At 34.9% G+C, this 12692-nt stretch overlaps 1 long non-coding RNA gene across 2 annotated transcripts in view; it reads left to right on the top strand.

Moving 5' to 3' along the window:
- Nucleotides 1–8679, top strand: part of LOC147917313 (uncharacterized) — a 28322-nt gene extending 19643 nt beyond the window's left edge. The window contains exons 4-6 of one of the 2 annotated variants that reach the window (XR_015551994.1): nt 20–168; nt 523–574; nt 6137–8679. This is a non-coding gene — a long non-coding RNA (uncharacterized LOC147917313). Of the gene's footprint in view, nt 1–19; nt 169–522; nt 575–4268; nt 4811–6136 lie in introns of those variants that run through there. The other variant, XR_015551995.1, reaches the window with a different exon arrangement.
- The last annotated feature ends 4013 nt before the right edge of the window (nt 8680–12692 follow it).

Here is a 12692-nt window from a genome sequence, read left to right as displayed (position 1 = left end):
TATTGTTTTACCCCCAAAGCCCCAGCAGATAGTTGTATGTCATAGGTGCACATCCTTCTAGTTGCTGTATGTGGGACACGGCCTCAGCATGGCCAGAGAAGCGGTGCATCCATGCGCGCCCGGGATCTGAACCCGGGCCGCCAGCAGCGGAGCGCGCACACTTAACCGGTAAGCCATGGGGCTGGCCCAAAACTTCGGGTTTTTTTTTGAGTGAGTCATGTTGCCTAAAAATTAAAACTTTAATGTGTTGCTTGTAAAGAAATATTATTTTCTAAAATAGTAACATTATTTGAGATTACTTCAGTAAATCATAAATTTGTGTTTTTGAAACTTCAAAATGAAGTTGAAATGAAGAAAACTTCAAAACTTTAATTATCCATGCTGATGCATGATATTTCAATTATAAAAATATTTAGAACTTTTAACTATGTACCAATACTCTACTAAAGCCTTTATAAGCAGTAACTCTTTTAAGCCACATACACTTATGAGGTAGGTACAATTATTCATTCTATTTTTCAGATGAGAAAACTATAGCAGAGAGAGGTATAACTTTCCCAATGTCACATAGTTGGTAAGTAATGGGACATGAAGTCAAATGTAGGTTTGATATTCGAGTTCAGTCTGTTAATCAATGTAATACACACCCCTTACTGTACTTTGTTTTATCTAATCAAATTTTTTCGGAAAAATTAGAATAGTTAATAATCCTTCATTTAAATATATTTCTGTGAAAAAATATAAATTATGAACAATGAGCTTTGTTGAATTATTTGCTTTAAATATATATTCGCTCTTTCCATACCGGGAGTCAGGCTCTTACACAGTCTCGACTCACACATTTTCAATGGAACTACTTGGTGTGAAATGTCTATGGAGTTCCTAAAGCAAAAAATCTGTCTTTAAGGAAAGGTTAGTATTAGGTTGGAAAAGTAATTTTTTTCTCGTGGATTTCTGAGTACTTCAGGGATCTGGATTTCGTTGAAGTGACTGGTGGAGCTCCTATCAGACAGATTGTCCACTTTTCACTGTGACACTCTCCATCTATCATTTGGGAGAAATACATGGATTCGTTTTGTTCAATGGGATCTCTAAAGAACAAGTTTGATATAGAAGGCATTGAAAAATGATTGAATGTAGTAATATAACAATTATTCTTATCTAGTTTAGTTAAGAGGGAAAATAATTCAGGAGCTCATAGCTCAAAAAATAATGACAACTTTGAAACCTACTTCATAGCTCTGCAATAATTTCGTAGGCTTTGAAATGGATAGGAACATATCCGCCTGCAAGAAATACTGAGCATTATTGGGTGAAAATGAATTGCTTCGTATCATTTATTGGAGAAAGAAGACTCAGATGCGAATTCTGCCCTCAAGAAAATTTTTTTAGTGCAAGAGACAAAACATACATAGAATATGAGGCAGAAAAATGATAGGTGCCGTGATAGATAACATACTATGGATGTCAAAGGGAGAAGACATATCTCCTACCTGAGACGATTTTGCAAAATATAGCAGGGTTAGTGGACAAGCCTACAGTAAGTGTTTAAAATGCATGTACCCTAATTACCAATAGGTCTCGCAGAGAAAGAATATTGTACGTGGCATGCAGTATTATAAAAGATTAAAGCCTATGGCGGTCTATTCAATTGTTTTTCAGTGTTTCTATCTGATCTGGTGAAATTTGAGCCAATTTCTTAAGTGTGTATTAGTCAATGTAACTCGGAGGTCCACAGTAGATCTGGAGTAAGAAGAACTGGGCTCTATGATTAAACTTATCATTAATTAGTCATGATAACTTTGTTAATCATCTTTGTGTCTCAGTTATTTTATTTCTAAATGTGGGATACAGTTATTCCTCAATATCTCAGACAGAAAATTGTGACACCTCTAGGTAAAGGCTAAGATGAATTGATCACATGGGAAGAAAGTCTACCAAGGGAGATTGTTCAGGAAATGGATGGAATGGAAATAAGAAAAGTAAGGTGATTAAAACAAAGAGATGAACTGGACAGAGGGAAAGGGCAGAAGAAAAGCTGTTCCCAGAAGAATTAAGGAAAGTGAAAACTTAGAGTTTCTTAAGAGTAGAGGACCGATCCCATATTTCAATGGACGATCCATCAGGATATGACCAATGAAAGATCTGCAAATTCCCACATGGGTATTATGTTTTGGAACCTTGATTATAAAGTCAAAAAGATGACCCTGGAGGAACTGCTTTTAGTGATTCAAGTACCAAATATGAAAAACCATAGCTTTAGTCAAAATGACAATGAATGATTACTTTCAAATTGATACCTGGAAAAAATTTTTTTAAAGCATTCATTATCTGAAGGACTACTCCTAAGAAAGCAAAGAAAGAAAGAAAGAAAGAAACTATTAAATATTTTCAAAAATTAAATCATTTCTAGGCATCCTTCAATCACTATAAAGATATTAAAATTTTTAAAGTTATCTAAATTTTAAAAATGGCTGGATTTCAAATGTGCAAGTCCTAACTACCACTCTACCATATAGAGTGAGACTATTCCATTTTAAAAGAAAAGAGCCAAGGAAGAAGATAGTTAATTGATATATTGAGACAAAGTATTTCAAAAATAAGTAATGCATGTTTTAGAAAGAAGCTGGTCACAGTATAACAAAAGGATTGTCAGAGAATACTCCTGATGAGAGGAGGGAATATTTGAGTTCTAGTTGTTGCCACCTAGCTGTGTAATCACGAGCAATTTCTTTTATCCCTTTGGGTCATCTCTAAAGGGGAAGGGGCAAGAGGATCACTGACTTCAAAATTTGGTTAGAAGGCTTCATACTGAAAAAATGTCCTCTAAATGGAGGGAAGACAGGTTGACAATATAGCAGAAGTATTGTTGAAGTTTGCTATTACTTTTTTAAAAACAGCTTTGTTGAGACATAATCCACATACACAATTCACCAATTTAAATTATACAATTCGAAGTTTTTTAGTATAATCATAGACTTATGCAAGCATCCCCACAATCAATTTTAGAACATTTTCTAAAAAGGAATCCCATATCTATTAGCAATCACTCCCTATTTTCCAGCTACTCTCCCCTTCAAAACCATCCCTAGGCGACCACTATTATCTATTTCTATTCATTTGCTTATTTTGGACATTTCATATAAATGGAACCCTACAGTCTATGATCTTTTGTGCCTGGCTTCTTTCCTGTATAATGTTTCCGATGTTCACCCATGCTGTAGCATGTATCAGTACTTTATTGTTTATCCATTCATTAGTTGATGGATGTTTGGGTAGTTTCTACTTTTTGGCTATTATGAATAAGGCTGCTATAAATATTTCTCTTCAATTTTTTGAGTAGAAATATGTTTTCATTTCCATAATTACTTTTTTATATCAGAAATTTTTTATATCTGACTAGCTTAAAGTGAATAGACATTAAAAAGTATGACAGGGACAATAAAGGATAGAAACAATATACATTTAAGTTTGTTAGGAGTATCCTCTTTACTACATTGTCCTTGAGGAAAATAGTTTCCCCAGAATAAAATTTATAAAGACATGAGATAGCTATGAATGTAAAAGTCTTTTGAGCTACTCAAATGAAGGGCAGGATATTAGTCTAAGCTTTTTGGTATTATTGTGAATTTGGACTGGAAGATGATGTTGAAACTGCATTCTAGCATAAAGGAGGAGATAGCTAGTATAATTTAAAAGTGTTTTGCTAATAAAGTCAAGCTTCTACTTGTGATTCCAGAGCATCTGAGTTTGGCATCCCTTGATAGTTTATATAGTAGAGGTCGTATTGCTGTACATCTGGCATCGTGTCTTTTAGGGAAATTTGGTCTCCACAACACCAGGTGGATTTTCAGTATGTGAGACATCCCTTTGGAGCAAATTAACTGGGAGTAAAAAGGTGTAGGTATATATTTTCTTGGGACTGAGAGATTAGTGAAAATATACATGGTAGTGATGAATATAAATAAAAAATTATTAAGAAAAATAAGCAACTGTCCTCTATTTAGATGTAGTAAACATATTTGTTAGAAAAAGAAAAAAAGACATCATTTATATAACTAAGAAAATAATAAGTGAGCTAATAAATTTCTCACTTTCAAAGCCAACCAAACAAATAACTGAACATTCTAATTCCAATAGGTGAACATAAAAATCCAATATGAATTTAAATCTAGGTGCTAAAATGTTTGAAAAATCTCCGAAATAAGTTCTTTTTTAAACCTTGTTTGGAAGAAAATATTGGTCTTATCTTTCCATGTTTCTTGCAGGTCTACGCTCTGGTCTCAAATAATAATAATCACACAAAGTTCATAAGCATACTGAGAAGAGCTGCCCGGAGAAGTCTTAATAAACCAATAAGCACACATGTAGCACTATGATTAGAAAATTAAGCAAAGCTCTGAAAGGCACTCTGCTGAAGTACAATTTGAAATGTCTAAATATGCTTTCTATGGGATTAGATTTTTAACTTTGAAAATTGATACTTGTTTAGAGGCACATTATCTCAGGGTACATCGTATCCTGATACCCATATTCCTGTCTAAATGTCAGCTTTTATATTTGTATTTATCCTCCAAATGGTATAGTTCAGTTTTGTACTCCCACCAAGACATCTTTTGCACAAGCCTCTATACAGGATTTGAAAAGTATTTCTTCAAAAATAAAGCAGATGCATTGACTCTAGCTCTTGCACTTCTAAGCATAAGATGGTTTGTGACTGGTCTTCCCTTGTCAACCCTTCTCAGACATACAAACCGTTTAGATAATGATGATTAAGCTTCTTAGAGATTCATTTTCTTTCATTTTGGGGGATGGGGGTGGGGAGGGAGCTTGTTTGAAGACGAACAGTAAGGAATGCATGAAATGATACAGTTTAATGGATTTTAGAGCATTTGTAGATTTAAGTGTCATAAAAACAATAAATAGAAGTTTCCATACTGTTTTTTTTTAAAAGAGTAAAGATAAGTATAAAATATTATTTCTTTTATTTTTTTTAATTTTACTTTTTTTGTTTTGATTGCCTGATCACTTAAGTTTACTTTCTAGTGGTATAGCTAACTTGTTCCATATGCATTAGTACAATGATCGTCATAGCTAAAATTGCTGGGTAGTGTTTATCACAAGCTGGGCACTATTCCTAGTAATTTCACATATATTATAACAATTCTCATCATTAAAACAAGTTATGAAGGAGATAGATTTTTTTATGTAAGGAAATGAAGGTGCAGAGAAGCTCAGTAATTTGCTCAAGATCACCATACAGTAACTGTCAGAGATGGGATTTGAACTTAAGCTGTCTGATTTCAGTGTTAAATTTTTTAAAATCCTGCATCTGGTTTTGTGTATGTTAATATTATAAGCAGTCTCAAAATTTTTTGTGGATAAAGGTGAGTGGTGTAGGAAGGAGCCCTAAATATTGATTCACATTTTGCCACATTTATATGTGTGTGTAATATACTTTTTCCTTAAGAGTATTTGCCCATTTAAAAAATAATACAGCATTAAAGTCACCTGTAAACTGGATAATTATTCTGATTTTACCTGAGATAGAGGAAACTTCTAAAGGAAAATATGTTACTCAGTCCAGGCCTTTCCACACCAAAGTCAGATCTGGGAACAAACGTAAGGATCCCCGTCCTGTTCCTCATATGGCATTTCCTTCTAGGAATTAGATACAACATCCTCTAAATCTGTCAAATCTATAGCCATGTTGTCCAAATCCTCTAGAAAAATAATAACCTTCATGGTACAGAGAAAACAAAGATGTATCATTTTGTTTTAAAAATAGGTATTATGATATTTTAGACACAGAATAAAATATAATGTCAACATTTTTGAAGGAATAAACAAAAATAAGTCAAGCTAATTGGCTAAATTCTCCATAGTGCTTCAGTATCAATGTCTTTCAAGTACATTTTTTAACAACTCCTTCTGAAGAAAATGCCTTTCATCACTTCAATGTGTAGCCTAAAATTAAATATCATCCTTTTTAATATGGATTTCCTTTTAAACTAATGCAGGGCATTTAGTTTTGTTCATGTGAACTTCATAAAGGAAGGCTTATTGTCACAATACTTTATTATTTTTCTTCGCTTGAAATTCAGCTTCCATTTTGTCTTCTTTTATCCCGTGTCAGGACGCAGTGCCTTCAGCAATGACGAGAAGAACATGGCAAAGGGCTAAATTACATTGTCCGCTACTGTGTTTGCCTGTCTGATGGCTCAGGTTAATGAGGATCCCTTTAGGTAACGGAGGACGCCTAGCAATAAGGTTCGGCAATTATATAAATTCAACAGAATCAGTGTCAAACCATGATTATAAAATGGTGCTGTTTTTACCCTCCAAGGTATTTTCCTCTGTGTTTATGGAAAAATAACTTTTGATGTGCTGTGATAGACCACTGGGTATTGACACCTTTAAAAAAAAAATCTACTTTAAAATAGAAAAACACCCAGCTATGACAAAACAACAATGAAGAGAAAACAGGTTGATTTAGTCACTTGCATGTATATCTATTTAGGGACATTTCAAGATGACTTTTTAAAATTCAGCAACTAGGAATAAATCATGTATATATGTGTGTGTATATATATATATATAAAGTATACAATGAGTGAATATTTACACTAAAGCAGTTAATGAAGCACTCCTAGAGAGCAGAGCTGTGGATAGTTTTCTCCGTTGTGATTTGGAATTTAATGATGGTGCTGTAAGGAGACATTTCTCTGTGGGACTGGGTTTACCAATCTGGGGTTTCTCAAGGAATCCTGGTCAAGGCGTGTTGAGTTATGCCATCAGAGACTTCACCAGTGTGCTGAGAGTGCAGCCATCTGCTGTACATCAAAACATTGCAATGAAGGCCAATGATCAAGTTTCTCAGCAATATCCATACCATGGAAAGCAATGTTCTGTTGACCAAAAAAAAAAAAAAAAAAAAAAAAGGAGAAGATAAAAACATGACATTTTTATTAAAAATGACTGGAATATAAGACAAAGGAATTATGACTTGAAATAGTGTTTGGAAGAGTTCTAGCAAAATGTAACTACTCAAATGCAGTTAAGCGGCTGCTGTAGTAATTATCTCATTTATATTTTATTTTCTTTCTCTCTCGCTCCCTCTCTTTCTCGGCTTGCTTTCAGTACTCTGCTCTTTCACACAGCAGGCAGCTGAGATGCAAGAACTTTGTGCTAAGCACTTTGAATTTGATTCTGACAGCTTTGGTGTCCAGAAACTTTTTTGCCCTTTTAGGAGATGGAAGCTACAAGTTGCCAATCACAAGTACAAATGAACATTGCTTGCACAAACTAACAAAGTAATAAACAAATAAATACATAAATAAAATATTTTAATTTGATTTTAATCTCGTAAAAACCAGATTATGTGCTTTTTAAGGATGGGAAGATCCAGAGCTTGGCAGTTTGTCTGAATAACAAATATCAATTAGGAATATCTAATGAATAATACATATGAATATTTAAAACATACAATGTTAGGAAGCAAGATGTCTGTAGAGGTAGCTGGCAGGTGTTTCTGGTGTGTGTGAAGCAACTCAAAATTGGGCTGTTGAGAAATATTCTTTCATAGCTACATCTTTATTAAAAATGCAGGAAGTACTTATGATGTTATTTGAACAACTTCCCAACATGTAAGTTATGTGACAAAGCTTAGATGTGGTAAAAACATGATGGATTAGAAAGAGACTTTACATCTTTAAAAAAGAAAGATGTTCAATAGCATTGTCAAGGAAATTATACTTATTTGAATTAACGGCTGTTGACTTTTGCCTGGGGTTTTTTCCAGAAGTCAACAGAAAGGATAAACATAATCCTCAATTATTCTCCCTGCATCTGCCAAGCACTCAGGCCAAGTCCAGGTGAATAGCACAGAGCGTCGAGGGGAAGGGAACCCTGAAATCCCTTCCCCATTCCTTCAAAGCAGAGTTAATGCCATATTCATTGAAATGGCTTCATTTTGTTCAGAGTTTTTTTTGAAAATTCAGGCACTAGGAAATGTTCATTGTTATGTTTTAGTTGAAAATGGATTTTAAAAATATTTTAAATGGTATTATTATTGATCTCTTGAAAATAACAGCTGACTACACTGACCTAAAAAACAAACACAACAAAATCCAGGTCTTATCCATTGAGATTTCAGAACACAATGATGACAAATCTTCCCTCACATGGGCTATGGGGCTCTCAGAAGCATCAGGATTCCTTGATCACTCTATTCAGAGTGCCTCGAGGAAGCAAATTTCAGGAGCAAGAGTATTATCTTTCTAGCAGTGCGGTACCTGATCACAGTAAGATGATGTCACATTGACCAAGCACCCAACTTTCCCTGGGGTCAATTTTTATTCGTAAAATGGAAAGGTGTAAGGTTCTTTCTGGCAAGTATCTTAACTACCTGAGAGAACCAAATCTCTGAAGGTTCAGTCCTACTCAAAATCTGGTATATTTGTAGATTTTGTAAGAAAATGGGTGGAAAAGCTCTCGTAGGGAGTGAAAAATAAATTTCTCTGGTTCATTTTTCTTTTGTACTACTCAGAGTGAAGAAATTTCTCCTTCCTTTTCCTGCCCCTCTCTCCTTCCTTTCCTCCTTCCCTCCCTCCCTCCCTCCCCCTTCCTTCCTTCCTTCCTTCCTCCAGGTTCATCAGACCCCTCCTTTCATTTCTCTTTGCTCCCTTTCATCCTTGCTTTCTTTTTACCTTTATCTCTATTTTTGGTCTCAGATGCTTATTAAAATCAATAAAAACAACCAAAACATCTGCTTGAGTTAAGATGCTTACTGGTTTTCTTAAATTATAAGTTCAGAGATATGTGAGCTTCAGCTGATAGTTAATCAAAGACCACCCTGAGTAGCTAGTTTCTTTCCATTTCTGTTCTTTACCTTCTGCAGAGTCAACTTCATCCTAATCCAGGCTTCCCTCTACAGACTACCTCTTTTCTGACAGCTTTCATGGGACACCAGGAAAAACTTTTTCCCTGAAGCTCATCTTTTCTCATGGTCAAAATTGGACTTGAACCAAACCTGAAGCCATTGTTTAGCCAAGCAGATGGAATTTCTGATTTGCTTAAGCCAAGGAATTTCAGTTTGGGTTCAATACCACCCCAAATGCATGGCCTAAAATGGAGGAGAGGTGATTCGCTAAAAGGAATCTACATGCTAGACTCAATCTGTAGGCGATTTCACCTGGTTCTGGGACTTTAAATTTAATCAAACACCAGTGACTATATTATATACCCTATGTTATATAATATATTACATTATATAATAACAATAACCAGCAAATTAGACCAGTGATTTATATATATATATAAAGTTTCCAGTTTGGGGCACTCCTTTTAGCTCTTATTTTTTTGTGCATCCAATTTCCTACTCAGCACCTTTACTTGTTTCTTTTTGGTGAGGAGGGTTGGCTCTGAGCTAACATCTGTTATCAGTCTTCCTCTATTTTTTTTTTGTATGTGGGATGCCGCCATAGCATGGCTTGATGAGTGGTGTGTAGGTCCACGCCCAGGATCTGAACCTGCAAACCCTGGGCCACCGAAGTGAAGTGGAGTGCGTGAACTCAACCACTACAACACTGGGTGGGCCCCAGCACCTCTACTTGGATGTCTAATAGGCCCTTATGACTTAGCATGTCTCAAATCAACCTCTTGATTTCCATCCCCTGCCCACTATTTTCCCTTCTACTCCTTCCTATCAGTAAAAATTCACCCAGCAGTTTAGCGCAAAAACTTTTGTGTCATCCTTAGGTACTCTCTTTTCTTTACACTTCAAATCTGTTTGACTCCATACTCATTACATATCCTGCCTCTTCCTCCCTCCACCACCACTACTGCTCTCATAAAGCCATCAGCACCTCTTTTCTCTATAACCTCCTGACTCTTCTTGGGGCTTCAACTCTCACTCTTCCTTCTACTCCACTCACTAAAAAAACAGAGCAATGTTTTAAAAACAATAGTCAGATTTTGTCAGAAATCCACCTAATGGCCTCCCATCACAGTGAGAATAAATTCCAAAGTCCTTAGTATGACCTGAAAGGTCCTTCATAATCTGGCCTTTGACTATCTTACTGCCTTCATTGTTTCCCCACTTATAACCTCTCCTCCAGTCACATGCCTTTTTGGCAGTTCCTCAAAAGTGATAAGCACATTTACTGTTCTGAGCCTCTTCACTTGCTATTCTCTCAGCTGGAAATCCTCTTCCCCAAGGTCTTGTCATAGCTCAGCTTAATTCCTCATTTTTTTTTTTTTTCCATGTCTCAACTCAGATTTCACCTTCTCAAAGAAAACTTCTCTGACCTTCTCAATGCCACCAAAAATTGCTTCCTTTCCCATAATTTTTCTCTATTTCCCTACCCTGCTTTATTTTTAAAAATATTTTTTCAACAAAAACATTACACTGAAAAGATATATGCATCCCCATGTTTATTGCAACATTATTTACAATAGCCAAGATATTGAGGCAACCTGTATGTCCATTGTTGGATGAATGGATTTAAAAAAATGTGGTATATATACACAATGAAATATTATTCAGCCATAAAAAAGAATGAAATCTTGCCATTTGTGACAACATAGATGGACCTGGAGGGCATGATGCTAAGTGAAATAAGTCAGACAGAGAAAGACAAATACTGTATAATCTCACTTATATGTGGAATCAAAAAGAAAAAAAACCACAAACAAGCTCATGGATACAGAAAACAGATTGGTGGTTCCCAGAGGTGGGGGGTGAGGGGTGGGCTAAATGGGTGAAAGGAGTCAAAAGGTATATAAACTTCTAGTTATAAAATAAATAAGTCCTGTGGATATAATGTACAGCATGGAAACTATGGTTAATAATACTATACTGCATATTTGAAAGTTGCTAAAAGAGTAAATCATAAAAGTTCTCATCACAAGAAAAAAAATTCTCTATCTATGTATGGTGATAGATGTTAACTGGACTTATTGTGGTGATCATTTCGCAGTATATGCAAATATCAAATCATTATGTTGTACACCTGAAACTAATATAATGTTGTATGTCAATCATACCTCCATAAGAAAAGACATACACAGCCAAAAAAAACAGTAATAATTTTTCGACCTTTCTTTCAAGTGCTGCCTAATGTTATATGTGTATGCATATATATCCTATATCATATCATACATCATATCACGTCATATTCTTTATCACATTTGCATGGAAGCTCCATGAGTGCAGGAACTTTGTTTTGTTCACTGCCGTATCCACAGTGTCTAGAACACTAGTTAGAATATAATAAGTGCTCAATAAATGTGTGTTGGATGAAAGTCTGTAATGGCAGTTTTTGATTAAATTCCAATATGGGCTGAAATTTGAAACAGCAGTTCCAGAAAATTATTTTCTAATGTTTATTTTTCTGACATGAGTATTTTAACTAAAAGGATTGATACTCATTCTGGGTGCTGCTATTCATTCCTTCTTTTCCTTAGTTTTCGTGTATGTGTGTGTGTGTGTGTGTGCACGCGTGTGAAGAGCTTGAGAGCTTGCCTCTAGCTGTTTTGCATTATTGGGTGCATAAGAACCATCAATGAGTAGAAGAAAATAAGAAATTATGTATTTGGGGGATTATTTATAATGATTAATCATCTGTTTTTCTGTTAACGATAAATCCTTTTTCTCCTTTTCATGAAGTAATGACTCCTGAGCAGAAATAGAGTCTGCCTAAAGTGTGGGTCTTGATATCCTGGAGTTTGCAGTCACATTAGTATATTATTTTTTCTGGACATGTACGTTTTATATAAGAAGTAGTGGGCTAATGCATTTTGTACTTCAGCTAGTCTGCCTTTCCTATTTGCTATGATGCTAAACATGACTGAGAGTCTGTGGGACTTGTCCTCTGCCTTTGAAACAGAAATGCATGTGTGAGAAAGATTTTGAGAAGGCTTTATTATATGTCTTTTATTTGTTATGTTATAATTTACCAGTACCTATTGGATGCCATCTTTTGAAACTTGATAAAGGATAATTAACTGCAGGCAAAGTTCAGATTTGGGGATCCTTTCATTTACCACTAGAACAAGAACTTGCATGGGCACCATTAATTATATAGATTCCAAACCATGGTTAAAACATGACATTATCTCTTTTAAGCCTGGTGGTATTAAGTTATCTTATTATGTAAACAAATAAATACATGATTTAGGGAAAAAAGGTTTTATGTCATATTTCTCTTTCTTCTTACTTTCGGAACACTTGTTACTTTCCCAACACTTTGGGAACACAGTAGATTCTCAATAATATTTCTCATATGAATAATATCTGGTAGTGTTAAAACTAACGAATAGGTATGGATTGTTCATTGAACCTAGAATTTCAAAGCACTATAACTATAATCTTAGTAATGTTATTCATCATGTTACTGAAAATATCTTTAGTTTTTTGTTGGTATTGTATGAATAACACCTTCATTGTGTGAAGTGTTTAAAGTATGTTAATCTAAAGTGTACACCTCAATTAATTTTTATATATGTACACACTCATATAACCCCCACCCGGAACACGATATAGAACATTTCCAGTCCCATGGAAGATTCCCCCATGCCTCTCCCTACCCTCTTAAAATGAGATAACTGCTATTCTGACTTCTATTACTATATTATTATTGTTATGGGCCAAACTGTGTTCCTTCAAAATTCATATGTTGAAGGTCTAACCT

The sequence above is a fragment of the Ceratotherium simum genome, chromosome 4, assembly GCF_057802395.1.
Source record: "Ceratotherium simum simum isolate JZ-2026a chromosome 4, ASM5780239v1, whole genome shotgun sequence".
In the NCBI taxonomy this organism is placed as follows: Eukaryota; Metazoa; Chordata; class Mammalia; order Perissodactyla; family Rhinocerotidae; genus Ceratotherium; species Ceratotherium simum.
The sequence above is the reverse complement of the archived record's forward strand: the minus strand, read 5'-3'. Positions and strand labels throughout refer to the sequence as shown.